Source organism: Oncorhynchus masou, chromosome 7 (assembly GCF_036934945.1).
Source record: "Oncorhynchus masou masou isolate Uvic2021 chromosome 7, UVic_Omas_1.1, whole genome shotgun sequence".
Taxonomy (NCBI): domain Eukaryota; kingdom Metazoa; phylum Chordata; class Actinopteri; order Salmoniformes; family Salmonidae; genus Oncorhynchus; species Oncorhynchus masou.
Window position 1 is genome coordinate 13,756,923 of NC_088218.1, and position 17,500 is coordinate 13,774,422.

A 17,500-nucleotide genomic window follows, 5' to 3' on the forward strand; every position below is an offset into this window, starting at 1 on the left:
GGCAACAATGCAAAACGTTATGTTTGGCGTAAAAGCAACACAGCTCATCACCCTGAACACACCATCCCCACTGTCAAACATGGTGGTGGCAGCATCATGGTTTGGGCCTGCTTTTCTTCAGCAGGGACAGGGAAGATGGTTACAATTGATGGGAAGATGGATGGAGCCAAATACAGGACCATTCTGGAAGAAAACCTGATGGAGTCTGCAAAAGACCTGAGACTGGGACGGAGATTTGTCTTCCAACAAGACAATGTTCCAAAACATAAAGCAAAATCTACAATGGAATGGTTCAAAAATGAACATATCCAGGTGTTAGAATGGCCAAGTCAAAGTCCAGACCTGAATCCAATCGAGAATCTGTGGAAAGAACTGAAAACTGCTGTTCACAAATGCTCTCCATCCAACCTCACTGAGCTCGAGCTGTTTTGCAAGGAGGAATGGGAAAAAATTTCACTCTCGATGTGCAAAACTGATAGAGACATACCCCAAGCGACTTACAGCTGTAATCGCAGCAAAAGGTGGTGCTACAAAGTATTAACTTAAGGGGGCTGAATAATTTTGCACGCCCAATTTTTCAGTTCTTGATTTGTTAAAAAAGTTTGAAATATCCAATAAATGTCGTTCCACTTCATGATTGTGTCCCACTTGTTGTTGATTCTTCACAAAAAAATACAGTTTTATATCTTTATGTTTGAAGCCTGACATGTGGCAAAATGTCGCAAAGTTCAAGGGGGCCAAATACTTTCGCAAGGCACTGTATTTTAGAACACAGCACTTTGTGTCTGAACACTGTGATCTATTGTCTACTGCTAATCACTCTCGTTGTTGAAATGAAATATGTGTTCGTGCTCAGCGCCGCAGCCTCCTCGATATTCTCCACTGCTTTTCTCTCTATAGTTAGACTGAGGATGGGGACACTGGGTACAAGTAGTCCAGGGATATCATGTTATTTCAACGCAATGGACGCATCTCCTCATGGCTAAATTCCATCCAGTTGTGTTTGGATTTGATATAGTAGAAGACCAGATGCAGTGTGCTTTAATGTGGAATTTACAATGCAGTCGTGTATTACACTCACTCGCACACCTACGTCAAACACAAACAATGCCAAGTTGATGAAGGAGACTGAGTGTGTGCTCTATCTTCTCTGTGTTCTCTGTAGGGAACCCCAAGGTCCTGTAAGAGTGAGCAGACTAGACGAAGGCCATCACGGTAAGAGAGACCACTGTCTTTCCCTCACTATCCAAGCTGTCACTATTCCTCACCTACTGCAGTATACGCCCATGTTTACACCTGTTTCTCTGACCTCACATTTCGTTTCATTGGTTCCCCAAGCGCTCAACACACACTGAAATCCATGGACACAGGCCTATCAAAACCTTATCAGGATGTATTCTATTCTATCCTCTATCCTGTCAGATCACTGTGACAACTGTGACAACCATGCCTGTTTCTCCAGCTACGTTTCCCATCTAACAGCCAACTGGGAGTCGGGATTTGGGGAGCTGATCAGAATGATTGCGCAATACCCGCTTGGATCATTCCAGAACACTTTCTTCTGAACTGAAAAACTAGGATTGAAGATGTTTTTGAAAACATGTGTGATATCATGTGACGCCACGTCCAATTACCATAGACATAAATCACATTGGTTTGTCAGTACTGAAGACTCATACATCTAAGATATGCTAGATAATAGATACCACACACAAGAGCCACCAAGGAAGAGCTTCACAGACAAGTGCTGATGTACAAACCCTGTAAGATATCAGGGGCCATATTCATACAGAGTAGCAGTGGTGATCTCGGATCAGTTTGACCTTTTAGATCATAGGGAGCAAGGTTATATGGACAGGGAGAAGCTGATCCTAGATCAGTACTCAGCACTCAGTACTGGAGGAGGACTATGTGGTGGCCCTGGTGTACATCACCTCTCCAACTATCTATCCCCTCCTCCCTTCTCCTCTCCCCTCATCTCCTCTCTCTTCTTATCTCCTCCTCTCTCCTCTCTCCTCTCTCCTCTCTCCTCTCCCCTCATCACCTCTCTCTTCTCATCTCCTCCTCTCTCCTCTCTCCTCTCTCCTCTCTCCTCTCCCTCATCCCTCTCTCCTCTCCCCTCTCCTCTCTCTCTCTCTCCTCTCCTCTCTCCTCTCCCTCCCCCTCTCTCCCTCTCCTCCTCTCCCTCTCTCCCTCTCCTCTCTCCCTCCTCTCCCCAGGAGTGTCAGTCTCTGCAGGCCATGGATGAGAACTATGAGGTGGACCTAGTATACATCCATATCTAACTCCCTCTCTCCCCTCTCTCCCTCTCTCTCCTCTCTCCTCTCTCCTCTCCTCTCTCCCCTCTCTCCTCTCTCCTCTCTCCTCTCCTCTCCCCAGTAGTGTCAGTCTGCTGCAGGCCATGGATGAGAACTATGAGGTGGACCTAGTATACATCACATATCTAACTATCTGTCTCCTCCCTCTCCTCTCCTCTCTCCCTCTCTCCTCTCTTCTCTCCCCCTCTCACCTAACTCTCCTCTCTCTCCCTCTCCTCTCTCCTCTCTCTTTGATCTCCCTCTCCCTCTTAACCACAAGGTATCCTACACTCTCGAATCCTCTCCCCAGGAGTGTCAGTCTGCTGCAGGCCATGGATGAGAACTATGAGGTGGACCTAGTATACATCACATATCTAACTATCTGTCCTCTTCCCCTCTCTCCTCTCTCCTCTCCCCAGGAGTGTCAGTCTGCTGCAGGCCATGGATGAGAACTATGAGGTGGACCTGGTGTACATCACCGAGAGGATCATCTCTGTCTCCTTCCCCAGCGGAGCGGAGGAGCGCATTTGAACAGGGCCTACACCTCCAACATCAAGGAGGTGGCCTCCATGCTGGCCTCCAAACACGGGGAACACTATCTGGTGAGACCCCTGTCCTGCCACTGCTCTACCTCACTACCAGGCCTGTCTGTTGGTGTCGTGGCTTTTCATGCACCCTGTCACGTCCTGTTGCTGATGTACAACTGTTTCCTGGAATCGTTCTCATTCTTATTGGTGTGGGTTTTGTGATTTCAGCTCCTCAACCTAAGCGAGCGGAGAAATGACATCACCAAGCTTAACCACAAGGTATACACACACAAATACACACGCACGAATGCACGCACGCACACACACACACACATGTGATAGTGGTCTGTGTGGCCCCCTGTAGGTGCTGGAGTTTGGCTGGCCAGACCATTATGCTCCTGCCCTGGATAAGATCTGCAGCATGTGCAAGGCCATGGACACCTGGCTCAACGCTGACCAACACAATGTAGTGGTGCTTCACAACAAGGTAGGTGGTCAGACACAGCACTCCAGGGAAGGAAGGAGGGATACATAGTCAGGGTATTGGAACAGGGTCCCGTGGTCTTACAGATCACTGATCACTCCAGGGAAGGGAGGAAGGAAGGATACATAGTCAGGGTATTGGAACAGGGTCCCGTGGTCTTACAGATCTCTGATCACTCCAGGGAAGGGAGGAAGGAAGGATACATAGTCAGGGTATTTGAACAGGGTCCCGTGGTCTTACAGATCTCTGATCACTCCAGGGAAGGGAGGAAGGAAGGATACATAGTCAGGGTATTGGAACAGGGTCCCGTGGTCTTACAGATCTCTGATCACTCCAGGGAAGGGAGGAAGGAAGGATACATAGTCAGGGTATTTGAACAGGGTCCCGTGGTCTTACAGATCTCTGATCACTCCAGGGAAGGGAGGAAGGAAGGATACATAGTCAGGGTATTGGAACAGGGTCCCGTGGTCTTACAGATCTCTGATCACTCCAGGGAAGGGAGGAAGGAAGGATACATAGTCAGGGTATTGGAACAGGGTCCCGTGGTCTTACAGATCACTGATCACTCCAGGGAAGGGAGGAGGAAGGGAAGGGATACATAGTCAGGGTAGGGTATTGGAACAGGGTCCCGTGGTCTTACAGATCACTGATCACTCCAGGGAAGGGAGGAAGGAAGGGTTTCTTCCAGGGAGTGTTACAGTATGCTGTGGTCCACTGTGTTCAGGACAGTAGAGGGTGCTCTCTGTTTGAAGAGTATGAAAGGAGACAGCCAGGCCCCAGGGAGAAAGTCCCCTATGAATACTTTACTCTGTATGTCCTCCATCCTCATTGGTAAGGAGGTAAAACACCAAACTGTCTCCCTGTACCTCATTGGACAAAGTGGGATAATCAAGCTGTCTTGTAGTTGGAAAACAAGTCCTCCATATTCTAGTATTACTGGTTAAACACTTAAATGGTCCTTAAGCAGACTGTTAGACTGAAGCCGTATATCACAAAGAAATCCAGTGAACATGAGAGTCATTTGATTCTAATAGAGGCTGTTGCTGCTGCTGCCTGTGTTTTGGCAGCACATCCTCCTCCCCCAACCTCTCAGGCCCAATGATTCATCATACAACTTGTCATGAATGATCCAATGTCAACAACAGTAACTCCCCAAAACACGACTTTAAAAACTTCATCTAAGTCTCTATCAATCCGTGTTAAAGACTTTGAGTCAATGTAGCTGAATAGTGAGTAGTAACTTGATAAGTCTGTGGGGGAACATTTTATTCAATATGTACAACAAGTGGTAGCAAACAGAGCATCCCCATGGTTACCAACACTTATTTTCCCCTGGTCCTGAAATTGAAGCTTTTGGTCAAGATGGAAGAACTGCTTCCATTCAGAAACGCCTCATTTGATTCAATGCTATTTGTTATCGCCCCAGTCAGAAATGTTCCACTTGCTGTTTCAGAGTTGAGGTCAAAGGTTTCTCCGGTAGTGGTGCATTTATATCTTCAGTTGAATTTGACCACAAACAATGTCATTGTGATAAATGGAACCAGGCAGTTTGATCACATTCCATCTGTGACAGTTTGGCTTGAAAATAGCCTGGTCACTCAAATCTAACTCACCGTTCAGCACTTACATGTCTACACTGCAGGTACAAACATTATTCAGCTTTCAAGTGTGTAACTAAAAATAGCCTTGTATTCTTTCTCAAAAAGTATATCTCCCTCTCTCTGTTCTCTCTCCCCCTTCCACCCCTCTCTTCCCCCTACCCCCTCTCCCCTACCCCTTTCTCTCCCTCTCCCCTCTGAAAAACTCTCTCTCCCTCTCCCCTCCCCCTCCCCCTCTCCCCTCTCCCCCTCCCTCTCTCCCCTGATAAGTCTCTCCATTCCTCCCCCTCTCTCTCCCTCTCTCATCCCCCTCTCCCTCCCTCCTCCCCCTCCCCTCCTCTCTCCCTCCCTCTCTCTCCCCCTCTCCCTCCCTTCCCTCTCCCCTCTCTCTCCCTCCCCCACTCCCTCCCCTCCCTCTCCCCCTCTCCCTCCCTCTCTCTCCCCCTCTCCCTCTCTCCCTCCTCCCCCTCCTCTCCCTCTCTCTCATCCCCTCCCCCTCTCTCCCCTCTCCTCTCCCTCTCTCTACACCTCATTATTCCCTCTCTCTCTCTCTCCCTCCCTCTCCCTCCCTCCCTCCCCCCCACCCCTCTCCCTCCCCTCTCTCTCCCCCTCCCCTCCCCCTCCCTCTTCCCTCCTCTCTCCTCCCTCTCCTCCCTCTCCCCTATCTCCCTCATCTCTCCCCCTCCCCCTCTCTCTCTGTCCCCCTCCCTCTCTCTCCCTCCATTGTTTGTTCAGTCAACATATCAGCCAGGTACCAGAGACTTCTGACTGCAGACAAACTGACCTCATGTACCCTGTTTGTTATTAGTCAACATATCAGCCAGGTCCAGAGACTTCTGACTGCAGACAAACTGACCTCATGTACCCTGTTTGTTATTAGTCAACATATCAGCCAGGTACCAGAGACTTCTGACTGCAGACAAACTGACCTCATGTACCCTGTTTGTTATTAGTCAACATATCAGCCAGGTACCAGAGACTTCTGACTGCAGACAAACTGATGTTTGTTATTAGTCATGTACCCTGTTTGTTATTAGTCAACATATCAGCCAGGTACCAGAGACTTCTGACTGCAGACAAACTGACCTCATGTACCCTGTTTGTTATTAGTCAACATATCAGCCAGGTACCAGAGACTTCTGACTGCAGACAAACTGACCTCATGTACCCTGTTTGTTATTAGTCAACATATCAGCCAGGTACCAGAGACTTCTGACTGCAGACAAACTGACCTCATGTACCCTGTTTGTTATTAGTCAACATATCAGCCAGGTACCAGAGACTTCTGACTGCAGACAAACTGACCTCATGTACCCTGTTTGTTATTAGTCAACATATCAGCCAGGTACCAGAGACTTCTGACTGCAGACAAACTGACCTCATGTACCCTGTTTGTTATTAGTCAACATATCAGCCAGGTACCAGAGACTTCTGACTGCAGACAAGCTGACCTCATGTACCCTGTTTGTTATTAGTCAACATATCAGCCAGGTACCAGAGACTTCTGACTGCAGACAAGCTGACCTCATGTACCCTGTTTGTTATTAGTCAACATATCAGCCAGGTACCAGACTTCTGACTGCAGACAAACTGACCTCATGTACCCTGTTTGTTATTAGTCAACATATCAGCCAGGTACCAGACTTCTGACTGCAGACAAACTGACCTCATGTACCCTGTTTGTTATTAGTCAACATATCAGCCAGGTACCAGAGACTTCTGACTGCAGACAAACTGACCTCATGTACCCTGTTTGTTATTAGTCAACATATCAGCCAGGTACCAGAGACTTCTGACTGCAGACAAACTGACCTCATGTACCCTGTTTGTTATTAGTCAACATATCAGCCAGGTACCAGACTTCTGACTGCAGACAAACTGACCTCATGTACCCTGTTTGTTATTAGTCAACATATCAGCCAGGTACCAGAGACTTCTGACTGCAGACAAACTGACCTCATGTACCCTGTTTGTTATTAGTCAACATATCAGCCAGGTACCAGACTTCTGACTGCAGACAAACTGACCTCATGTACCCTGTTTGTTATTAGTCAACATATCAGCCAGGTACCAGAGACTTCTGACTGCAGACAAACTGACCTCATGTACCCTGTTTGTTATTAGTCAACATATCAGCCAGGTACCAGAGACTTCTGACTGCAGACAAACTGACCTCATGTACCCTGTTTGTTATTAGTCAACATATCAGCCAGGTACCAGAGACTTTTGACTGCAGACAAACTGACCTCATGTACCTTGTTTGTTATTAGTCAACATATCAGCCAGGTACCAGAGACTTCTGACTGCAGACAAGCTGACCTCATGTACCCTGTTTGTTATTAGTCAACATATCAGCCATGTACCAGAGACTTCTGACTGCAGACAAGCTGACCTCATGTACCCTGTTTGTTATTAGTCAACATGGAACAATGTATTCATTCAATATCACCACCCTGTTGAAGTGCCGTACACCCTTAAAGTTCCCAGATATTTCCAGCTGAAGACAAACAGACATTTGTCCATTCTATACGTTTAATTTTAGATGTCTATCAGTGTTGGGGTCAATTTGAATTGAATGCAGTCAATTCAGGAAGTAAACTGTCGGTCAAGTCATAGACAAAAACGTGGGGTGATGTCAGGACAAGCACGTAGATCTGTAACAGATAGATAGGCCAAAGGGAATCGGGATCGGGCCTCAAATTAAACACCGATGTGGTTGTTATGCCAAAACATTCTGCTCAGGCTCTTGTGTATTTTTGGTCAATAACGAGGAACATTTACTGTACATATGTCATACCCTGTAAAGACTACAGATGTTTCAGGGTGGGGGATGGGACTTACAATCTTACACTTTCACTAAGGAATAAGAAAGGGCAAAATTATTGAATTATTATGTGGATTATAATTCATGGACATTTTTGAACTTCAGAATACTTTTTAATCTAAAATACACTATAAGTTAAACATTTCTTGCATTTCAGGAAAGTTTTCCTGCAACAGGGTGATCAAATTAAGATCCTACATCTGTACATTGATCAGATAATAATAATGGGATAATGTAGCATTGTGGGGATGGAAAAAGATGAAAAGCTGTAGATTAAGGACACTTCTTAAGGGACACGGTCGATTAATGATGTTTTTAAGGAGAAGACAAGAAGACACTTTTCAGGGTCATTCCAGGGCAAACTTATTGTGTAGTATATTGTATGTGTTCAGTGAAGAAGAGCTGATCATGACCTTTGTCTCTCCTGTGGTCTTCAGTGCTGACCAGGCACTGGACAGGTTCGCCATGAGGCGCTTCTACGAAGACAAAGCACTTCCTGTGGGTCAACCGTCGCAGAGAAGGTCAGTTACCACTTAATAGCTCACTTCTTGTTTTTGCACTCTACAACTTCCTATAGGCTGGATGAGTTTGATCCCTTGGTGAGAGCAACCGGCTGGATTCCATTCTTAGAATGTGTATCCTTCATTCTGTTCATTGAAGAAGTCAACAAGGGTAAAGGGATGGGCGTGACTTCTCAGAGTGGAATCCAGTCAATGGATGACCTGGTGTAACTCTCACTGTTTCAAAGGCTATCCTCCTCTCCTCAGTCCCTCGCTCCCAGTGCGTCCCAAACAGGAAATACCTCTGTCTTTTTGTTCCCTTAATCCTCCCAATGAAGCCTAATTGACATAATTGAGGAATAATATTTTTGGAAAGCCTAGCAGCTTTTTGTATTCTCCAGGATTCCACTGAGCGCTGAAAGGTTACATGGTTTTCAGAGTTCATTCTGACACTACTATCCATCGTTCCTTCCTCCCCTCCTCAGTGATCTGGCATGCTGAATAGGTGGCTTTGTAAGGGAACTCTTGGTGGCGCTTAGAACTGATTTAGGGTCAGATCCAGTCCTAGCCATAGGTCATTACTGAGTAAATACAAACTGATCTGGGATCCATAGTTTGTGGCAGATAAGGGAAACCCAGGTGTATCCAGCAGGCAACAGCAGCAGTAGCAGCACTAGGCCTCTGACCAGCTGCTGTTTCCTTACTCAGATATAATTATCCCTCAGCCAGTTCCCCGCAGTCTGAACTTATTATGGTCTGGCATGTGTGACATTAACATTGGGAGGGGGGGTGGATCTCAGCACTGCTACGCTGCCGTAGAAACGCACTACTATCAAATCATCATCACCATTCTTGTGAGGAAAGTCCACTCTAGATTAGAATCTAGGTTAGATCCTTGAGTGGAATGTTCTGAGCCAAAATGGTGGATGGTTGTCCAGACTTGATCTCTGTGGCAGCCCAACATTATATATATATATATATATATATATATATATATACAGTATAACTGTAATATGTATATAGCTGGTCTGTGATATATATATATATATATATATATATATATATCTCTGTACAGTAGTAACTGTAATATGTCAGAATCTGTGTGGCCAGTGTTTTCCGGCGTGACTTCCCGCTGTTAAACAGGGAGCTATTCCCTTACACAACCCAGCTGGTCTGTGATTGCTTCCTGCTCCGACCTAATTTCATTTGGGAGACAACGAACCATGCCTGGCGGCTGCCAGCGGAGCTGCCTGGGGGAGCAAAGGGGTGGTGGGGAGATGGGCCACCTCTGGAACAGAAGTCACACTCTGCATGATCATCATTAGTATCATTAACAGGCTGCCTGGCAGGCAGAGCTCACCAACACAACACAAGCATTCCCCTGCCTGGCAGGCAGAACTCACCAACACAACACAACATTCCCCTGCTCACCAACACAACATTCCCCTGCCTGGCAGGCAGAGCTTACCAACACAACCTGCCTGGCAGGCAGAACTCACCAACACAACACAACATTCCCCTGCCTGGCAGGCAGAGCTCACCAACACAACACAACATTCCCTGCCTGGCAGGCAGAGCTCACCAACACAACACAACATTCCCCTGCCTGGCAGGCAGAGCTCACCAACACAACACAACATTGGCAGGCAGAGCTCACCAACACAACATTCCCCTGCCTGGCAGGCAGAGCTCACCAACACAACATTCCCCTGCCTGGCAGGCAGAGCTCACCAACACAACATAACCTGCCTGGCAGGCAGAGCTTACCAACACAACACAACAGCCTGGCAGGCAGAGCTCACCAACACAACACAACATTCCCCTGCCTGGCAGGCAGAGCTCACCAACACAACACAACATTCCCCTGCCTGGCAGGCAGAACTCACCAACACAACACAACATTCCCCTGCCTGGCAGGCAGCTCACCAACACAACACAACATTCCCCTGCCTGGCAGAGCTCACCAACACAACACAACATTCCCCTGCCTGGCAGGCAGAGCTCACCACCACAACACAACATTCCCCTGCCTGGCAGGCAGAGCTCACCAACACAACACAACATTCCCTGCCTGGCAGGCAGAGCTCACCAACACAACACAACATTCCCTGCCTGGCAGGCAGAGCTCACCAACACAACACAACATTCCCCTGCCTTCCCTGCCTGGCAGGCAGAACTCACCAACACAACACAACATGGCAGGCAGAGCTCACCAACACAACCCTGCCTGCCTGGCAGGCAGAGCTCACCAACACAACACAACATTCCCTGCCTGGCAGGCAGAGCTCACCAACACAACACAACATTCCCTGCCTGGCAGGCAGAGCTCACCAACACAACACAACATTCCCCTGCCAGGCAGGCAGAGCTCACCAACACAACACAACATTCCCCTGCCTGGCAGGCAGAGCTCACCAACACAACACAAGCAGATCACCAACACAAACACAACACAACATTCCTCTGCCTGGCAGGCAGAGCTCACCAACACAACACAACATTCCCCTGCCTGGCAGGCAGAGCTCACCAACACAACACAACATTCCCCTGCCTGGCAGGCAGAACTCACCAACACAACACAACATTCCCCTGCCTGGCAGGCAGAGCTCACCAACACAACACAACATTCCCCTGCCTGGCAGGCAGAGCTCACAAACACAACACAACATTCCCCTGCCTGGCAGGCAGAACTCACCAACACAACACAACATTCCCCTGCCTGGCAGGCAGAGCTCACCAACACAACACAACAGTCCCCTGCCTGGCAGGCAGAGCTCACCAACACAACACAACATTCCCCTGCCTGGCAGGCAGAGCTCACCAACACAACACAACATTCCCCTGCCTGGCAGGCAGAGCTCACCAACACAACACAACATTCCACTGCCTGGCAGGCAGAGCTCACCAACACAACACAACATTCCCCTGCCTGGCAGGCAGAGCTCACCAACACAACACAACATTCCCCTGCCTGGCAGGCAGAGCTTACCAACACAACATTCCCCTGCCTGGCAGGCAGAGCTCACCAACACAACACAACATTCCCTGCCTGGCAGGCAGAGCTCACCAACACAACACAACATTCCCTGCCTGGCAGGCAGAGCTCACCAACACAACACAACATTCCCCTGCCTGGCAGGCAGAGCATTCCCTGCCTGGCAGAGCTCACCAACACAACACAACATTCCCTGCCTGGCAGGCAGAGCTCACCAACACAACACAACATTCCCCTTCCTGGCAAGCAGAGCTCACCAACACAACACAACATTCCCCTGCCTGGCAGGCAGAGCTCACCAACACAACACAACATTCCCCTTCCTGGCAGGCAGAGCTCACCAACACAACATTCCCCTACATGACTGGCAGAGCTCACCAACACAACATTCCCCTGCCTGGCAGGCAGAGCAGAGGTCACCAACACAACATTGGCAGGCAGAGCTTACCAACACCATTCCCCTGCCTGGCAGGCAGAGCTCACCAACACAACACAACATTCCTCTGCCTGGCAGGCAGAGCGGCCTGGTGCTCATACACTCCAATTCACTCTGACATCTCCATAGTGTGCGAAGCCTCTTTGATAGTAGATGGGGCGTGCTTGCTAGTCTTGCTTGCCAGACTCATGGTGCATGACATTGAAGGATAGTCCCTCTGTTTCACACTGTGACTGTGTTGTGTGGATGTGTGTAGGTATGTGCGTTACTTCAGTGGTCTGCTCTCTGGCCACATCAAGATTAACAACAAGCCTCTGTTCCTGCACCATGTCATCATGCACGGCATCCCCAACTTCGAGTCCAAAGGAGGTGAGTCTGCAACAGGATAGCCTTTATTTCATTATTAGAGATTATAAATGATTCATTTTTTTTTCTTCAATGCCTTTCATTCAATGAGTATAAATAATTGTTTCATTTTGGAATACTTTTTCTTCTTTTCTTCTTTTCTTCCCTCGCAGGCTGTCGTCCTTTCCTGAAGATTTACCAGGCGATGCAGCCAGTCTACACGTCAGGGATATAGTATGTTTCTTTAGTTTTTGTCTGTTGCATTGTGGGTTGATTTGTCTTTCAGGGGGCTTGTTTTCTCTCCTCTCAGATTCTGTCACTCTATCCCTCTTTCCTTCTCTCCCTCTCAGTCCACAGTACTTTCAAGCCTGTCACCTCTTGTTAAGAGATTAGCCTTGATAATCTCCATCTGTTTGTGTGTGTGCGTGTGTGTCAGTGTGTGTGTGTGTGTGTGTGTGTGTGTGTGTGTCAGTGTGTGTGTGTGTGTGTGTGTGTGTGTGTGTGTGTGTGTGTGTGTGAGAGAGAGAGAGAGAGAGAGAGAGAGAGAGAGAGAGAGAGAGAGAGAGAGAGAGAGAGAGAGAGAGAGAGAGAGAGAGAGAGAGAGAGAGAGAGAGAGAGAGAGAGAGAGAGAGAGAGAGAGAGAGAGATGTGTGTCAGTGTGTGCTGGTGGGGCAGGCAGGCAGATAGATTGTCAGTGACACAGCTCTAGGGTTCTATGTGTACAGGGAGGGATACCGTAACCCCACCTCACTGACCTACCTTCTCCATCCAGGGTCCTCACGACCAAAACAACACCACACAGAAACACACACACACACACACACACACACACACACACACACACACACACACACACACACACACACACACACACACACACACACACACACACACACACACACACACACACACACACACACACACCCATCCATTTACAATCTGACTTTTGATAACTGATTTGCGACAGGCTCTTAAGAAGAAGACCAAAACTGTTTTAAAGTGTTTATAATGGTTTTCATCTGAATTATTTCCACAGTAACGTACAAGGGGACAGTCACACCAGTATCTGCATCACCATTGAACCTGGCCTGCTCCTAAAGGGAGACATTTTGGTAAGAAGCACATATTTTGTCATCATGTACAGGTGTTGTGGTTGTACTGTATGTTGTGATGTGTTGTGTTGGCCTTAGAGCCCTTAGTGGCCTTACAGTAGGTTCATATACTGTAACTGTTGAAGGTTGACTTTTTCATATTCCACCACAATACATTCCTCAACCACAGGATCAATTTTTCTGTAATGCTCCGGGTGTCGTGGGTGTGGAGTCAAATGCAGGAGACAGAGAGTTCAATGCTGTGCGTCTTTAATAGCACCAACGCACCACAGGGTGCTCACAATAATTATGTTCCCAAACACAGGGAATCAAAATGTACAACGGAAAAAATCACGACCAGGCACTAACACGTACCTCTACAACAGAGCCGAAGGTTACACTGAAATAATCCCGCATAACAACCGTGCGGGCCAGCTGTCTAATAAAGGCAAACTAATTAAACATAAACAGGTGCTACCACTAAACATACAAGGAGGGGGAGGAAAGACAATCAGTGGCAGCTAATAGGCCAGGCACTAACAGCGCCACCCGCCAGAGGAAAGGAACCACCTCGAAATCGGACTCGTGACAACTCTCTCTGTGTCTCTCCGTGTCTCTGTGTCTCTCTGTGTCTCTCTGTGTCCTCTGTGTCTGTCTCTCTCTCTCTGAAATCTCTCTCCCTCTCTCTCTTTCTCTCTTTCTCTCTTTCTCTCTCTCTCTCTCTCAATTCAATTCAATTCAAGGGGTTACAATGTGTTAACATTGCCAAAGCAAGTGAGGCAGATAATATACCAAAGTGAAATAAACAATCAAAATTAACAGTAGACATTACACATACAGAAGTTTCAAAAGAATAAAGACATTACAAATGTCATTATATATAGCCATATAACAAGGAAGGTTACATATAAATAATCCCGCATATATATATATACACAGTGTTGTAACAATGTACAAATGGTTAAAGTACACAAGAGAAAATAAATAAGCATAAATATGGGTTGTATCTCTCACTCTCTCTCAATAAATCAAATCAAATCAAATTTTATTTGTCACATACACAAGGATAGCCGATGTTAAAGAGTGTAGCGAAATGTTTGTGCTTCCAGTTCCGACAATGCAGTAATAACCAACAAGTAAACTAACTAACAATTCCAAAACTAATATCTTATACACAGTGTAAGGGGATAAAGAATATGTACATAAAGATATGAATGAGTGATGGTGCAGAGCAGCATAGGCAAGATACAGTAGATGGTATCGAGTACAGTATATACATATGAGATGAGTATGTAAACAAAGTGGCATAGTTAAAGTGACTAGTGATACATGTATTACATAAGGATGCAGTAGATGATAGAGTACAGTATATATGTATACATATGAGATGAATAATGTGGTGTATGTAAACATTATATTAGGTAGCATTGTTTAAAGTGGCTAGTGATATATTTTACATCCTTTCCCATCAATTCCCATTATTGAAGTGGCTGGAGTTGAGTCAGTGTGTTGGCAGCAGCCACTCAATGTTAGTGGTTGCTGTTTAGAAGCTGTTTTTCAGTCTCTCGGTCCCAGCTTTGATGCACCTGTACTGACCTCGCCTTCTGGATGATAGCGGGGTGAACAGGCAGTGGCTTGGGTGGTTGTTGTCCTTGATGATCTTTATGGCCTTCCTGTAACATCGGGTGGTGTAGGTGTCCTGGAGGGCAGGTAGTTTGCCCCCGGTGATACGTTGTGCAGACCTCACTACCCTCTGGAGAGCCTTACGGTTGTGGGCGGAGCAGTTGCCGTACCAGGCGGTGATACAGCCCGCCAGGATGCTCTCGATTGTGCATCTGTAGAAGTTTGTGAGTGTTTTTGGTGACAAGCCGAATTTCTTCAGCCTCCTGAGGTTGAAGAGGCGCTGCTGCGCCTTCTTCACGATGCTGTCTGTGTGGTTGGACCAATTCAGTTTGTCTGTGATGTGTATGCCGAGGAACTTAAAACTTACTACCCTCTCCACTACTGTTCCATTGATGTGGATAGTGGGGTGTTCCCTCTGCTGTTGGGGTGTCCACAATCATCTCCTTAGTTTTGTTGACGTTGAGTGTGAGGTTATTGTCCTGACACCACACTCCGAAGGCCCTCACCTCCTCCCTGTAGGCTGTCTCATCGTTGTTGGTTATCATTATATTATATCATTATCAATATCATTATATTACTGTATTATTGACTATGTTTTGTTTATTCCATGTGTAACTCTTGTGTTGTATGTGTCAAATTACTATGCTTTATCTTGGCCAGGTCGCAGTTGCAAATGAGAACTTGTTCGCAATTAGCCTACCTGGTTAAATAAAGGTGAAATAATTTTTTTTTTTTTAAAATTCTCTCTCTCTCTCTCTCTCTCTCTTCTCTCTCTCTCTCTCTCTCTCTCTTCAATTCGATTTAAGGGCTTTATTGGCATGGGAAAGATATGTTTACATTTCCAAAAGTGAAAACATTACTCTCACAAAAGTTCCAAAGAATAAAGACATTTCAAATGTCATAGTATATCTATATACAGTGTTGTAAACATAAATATGGGTTGTATTTACAATGGTGTTTCTTGTGGCAACAGGTCACAAATCTTCCTGCTGTGATTGCATACTGTGGTATTTTACCCAATAGATATGTGAGTTTATTTGTTTTACATTTTTTTGTGGATCTGTGTAATCTGAGGGAAATATGTTTCTAATATGGTCATACATTTGGCAGGAGGTTAGGAAGTGCAGCTCAGTTTCCACCCCATTTTGTTGGCAGTGTGCACATTGCCTGTCTTCTCTTGAGAGCCAGGTCTGCCTTCGGCATCCTTTCTCAATAGCAAGGCTATGCTCACTGAGTCTGTACATACGCAGAGATTTCCTTAATTTTGGGTCAGTCACAGTGGTCAGGTATTCTGCCACTGTGTACTCTCTGTTTAGGGCCAAATACATTCTAGTTTCCTCTGTTTTTTTGTATATTCTTCCAATGTGTCAAGTAATGATCTTTTTGTTTTCTCATGATTTGGTTGGGTCTAATTGTGCTGCTGTCCTGCGGCTCTGTGAGATCTGTTTGTGTTCGTCAACAGAGCCCCAGGACCAGCTTTCTTAGGGGGCTCTTCTCCAGGTTCAGTTCTCTGTAGGTGATGGCTTTGTTATGGAAGGTTTGGGAATCGCTTCCTTTTAAGTGGTTGTAGAATTTAACAGCTCTTTTCTGGATTTTGATAATTAGAAGGTATCTGCCTAATTGGGCTCCTGGGTGGCATAGAGGGCTAAGGCACTGCATCTCAGTGCTTGATGCGTCACTACAGACACCCTGGTTCAAATCCAGACTGTCTCACAACTGGCTGTGATTGAGAGGCCCATAGGGCGCAGCATAATTGGTCCTGTGTCGTCCGGGTTTGGCCAGTATAGGCCGTCATTGTAAATAAGAATTTGTTCTTAACTGAATAGCCACCAGTTAAATAAATACAAATATTCTGATGTGCATGCATTATTTGGTGTTTTACCTAGAAGGCCAGCATCCTGGAGTCGCTTCTTCACTGTTGACATTGAGACTGGTGTTTTGCGGGTACTATTTAATGAAGCTGCCAGTTGAGGACTTGTGAGGCGTCTGTTTGTCAAACTAGACACTCTAATGTACTTGTCCGCTTCCTCAGTTGTGCACCAGGGCCTCCCACTCCCTCTATTCCCTCTATTCTGGTTAGAGCCCGTTTGTGCTGTTCTGTGGAAATAGTACACAGCTTTATACGAGATCTTCAGTTTCTTGGAAATTTCTCGAATGGAATAGCCTTCATTTCACACAAGCTGTGCTAACATAATTGCAAAAGGGTTTTCTAATGATCAATTAGACTTTTAAAATTATAAACTTGGATTAGCTAACACAATGTGCCATTGGAACACAGGAGTGATGGTTGCTGATAATGGGCCTCTGTACGCCTATGTAAATATTCCATAACAAATCAGCCATTTGGAGCTACAATAGTCATTTACAACATTAACAATGTCTACACTGTATTTCTGATAAATGTGATGTTATTTTAATGGACAAAAAATGATTTGCTTTTCTTTCAAAAACAAGGACATTTCTAAGTGACCCCAAACTTTTGAACAGTAGTGTATATGCTTTTGCTGTTTGTTCTTTGTTATAGAGCCAAAAATATTGGCGAAGTGGTTTATCCATATATCTCCATTTTGGATAGATAACCCTTTGTGTTGTTGTTTGTTTAGAGTTTTCCAATTTTCCCAGAAGTGGTTCGATTCTATGGATTCTTCAATTACATTGAACTGATTTCTGACGTGCTGTTCCTTCTTTTTCTGTAGTGTGTTTCTGTATTGTTTTAGTGATTCACCATAGTGAAGGCGTGGACTCAGGTTTTCTGGGTCTCTATGATTTTGGTTGGACAG

General features: G+C 46.2%; 1 pseudogene; it reads left to right on the plus strand.

The window, feature by feature from the left end:
• Positions 1 to 17,500, plus strand: part of LOC135542977 (tensin-1-like) — a 168,784-nt pseudogene that overhangs the window by 106,221 nt on the left and 45,063 nt on the right.